Here is a 2,550-nt window from a genome sequence, read left to right as displayed (position 1 = left end):
AAGATCGCAGTTTCGATTCCCAGACCAGGCGTTGTGAGTGTTTATTGAGCGAAAACACCTGAAGCTCCACGAGGCTCCGGCAGGGGATGGTGGCGAACCCTGCTGTACTCTTCCACCACAACTTTCTCTCACTCTTACTTCCTGTTGTGCCTGTAATTCAAAGGGTCAGCCTTGTCACTGTGTCACGCTGAATATCCCCGAGAACTACGTTAAGGGTACACGTGTCTGTGGAGTGCTCAGCCACTTGCACGTTAATTTCACGAGCAGGCTGTTCCGTTGATCGGATCAACTGGAACCCACGACGTCGTAAGCGACGGAGTGTCAACAATAGACACCTACACACACATACATATACACTACGACCCCGTGCATATTGTATTAAACTCATATACACAATGTTTACTTTTACTAGTTAAAGAAAGAAGAAAGAAAGAACAAAAAGAATCAGGTAACTGGTGGTAAGGTAAGAGGTGGGGAAGAGAGAATAGAAAAATGTTTTAATTTCGACAACAGCAGCGTTTATAAGCGAATCAAGCGGGGAAAGGGAAAGAAAAGAAAAAAAAGATACAGTAAAAAAAAAAACCCACTGTATGTGTATACTAATGCCAATATATGCACCCATATAGATAGACGTGCATACGCCTAGTATGTAGATAAATATATATGTATATGTTTATATATATATACGTGTATAAATGTGTGTATTACGTATATATATATATATATATATATATATATATATATACTTATGTCGGTACGTTTATGTCCGTGCGCCTATACTGGCATTAGTATACACATACAATGGTTTTACTGTATCTTTTTCCTTTTCCTTCCCTTTCCCCACTTGATTCGTTTATAAACACTCCTGATGTCGAAATTAAAACATTTTTCTATTCTCCCCCCACTTGTCACCACTTACCTGATTCTTTTTTTGTGCTTTTTTTCCTCCTTTCATCTTTCTTCAATTAGTAACAGTAAACATTGTGTATATGAGAAGAGTTTAATACAATATGCACGGGGTCGTAATGTGTATATATGTGTGTGTAGGTATCTATGTATACATCAGTATATATAGGCATGTTTGCCTGTGTATGTTTTTATGTATGTATATATATGTACAGGGTGGGGAAACAAAACTTGAAAAATAATAGATAATTTACCAAATTGTTTATATTACAACAACCAGTAGCCTGACATAAATATAATTTCAGTACAAGTTTATAGTGGTGTAAAGAAACAATTTATTCAATATGTCTGCCTTCATTGTCCACCGCAGCCTTTACAAACCGGCTGACGGCATTACAACATGATGAAGCACTCAGACATGTTGTTCTACTCTTCCCCTAGGATTTGCTTAAAATGATCAAGACTTGGATGCGCAGTTCTGTTGGCAGAGTGCTCCAATCTGCCCCATACAGCATAGTCCAGGGAGTTCAAGTCTGGGCTGGCAGAAAGCTAGAATTTGGCAGGCCAAAAGTCGGCGAAGTTGTCTTCGCCGTATGCGCAGGAGAACCATTTTGGGTCCACAGATAACTGCCGTTGGGGTAGTCAGAATTCAACCGAGGCAAAATCTTATACCGCAGGACCTTATAATAAAAGTCAGCCTCCACCTTTTCCCCAGACTTGAAAAGATGGAGAGGCATCTTTTTGGCGTCAGACGTCACGACTCCCAGAAACATAACTTGATCTGGGGGCTTGGTCCTAAAGACGCCCTTTATTTCAGAAGGTGACTTAGCAATGTATCGATCATTGCGACGTTTTAAAACATCATCAACGGTAAAGATATTTTCATCTGAAAAGATTTTGATGGTTTGTTCATTGTGCTTCAGGTATCGCAACACTTTTTTGGCCCTTTCATGCCTTTTGGCTTTCATATAGGTGTCTCAGGGTCCTCACGTATGACCCCAGATGTAAATCAGTGTGTACAGCATTTCTGACGGTCTTTGGATCAACTTTCATATCCATGGACAGTTTTCTCATGGATATTGTTGGGTCTTTCGAAATTTTGGCTTTGAGAGATTTAAGAAATACATTATCCCGTTTTTTATTTGTTTCCACACCATTGCTTTCTCTTGGTGCCTCCAATATCCAGCATTCGGTTCTTAACGTTGTAGACAGTGCTCACAGAGATCCCAACAGCCTGAGCAATATGTCTAATTGCAACCCCAGCACGAAGCAAATCTGCAATGCGTTGGTTTCTTAAGTGGACATATTAAATCGTATGACTGGAACTTCTGCTTAATTTAACTCTATATACTTACCCTGAAATAGAAAACAATATTTTAGTATTTCCGCTCAGGAATATATGAAAAATATTGCTTCCAAAATATTCCAAGTTTTGCTTCCCCACCCTGTATCTATCTATCTATCTATCTATCTATCTATCTATCTATCTATCTATCTATCTATCTATCTATCTGTGTGTGTGCGTACGTGTGTGTGTATGTGTATATACATACATACATAATACATACATACATACACACACACACACACACACACACACATATATATATATATATATATATATATATATATATATATATATAC

General features: G+C 38.4%; 1 protein-coding gene across 1 annotated transcript in view; it reads left to right on the top strand.

Annotated features, from left to right (window-relative positions):
• LOC106882071 (cytochrome P450 3A8) overlaps nucleotides 1-2,550 on the top strand; it is a 42,631-nt gene that overhangs the window by 7,001 nt on the left and 33,080 nt on the right. The gene's annotated exons all lie outside the window — the stretch shown is intronic.

The sequence above is a fragment of the Octopus bimaculoides genome, chromosome 9 (assembly GCF_001194135.2).
Source record: "Octopus bimaculoides isolate UCB-OBI-ISO-001 chromosome 9, ASM119413v2, whole genome shotgun sequence".
Classification (NCBI taxonomy): domain Eukaryota; kingdom Metazoa; phylum Mollusca; class Cephalopoda; order Octopoda; family Octopodidae; genus Octopus; species Octopus bimaculoides.
The sequence above is the reverse complement of the archived record's forward strand: the minus strand, read 5'-3'. Positions and strand labels throughout refer to the sequence as shown.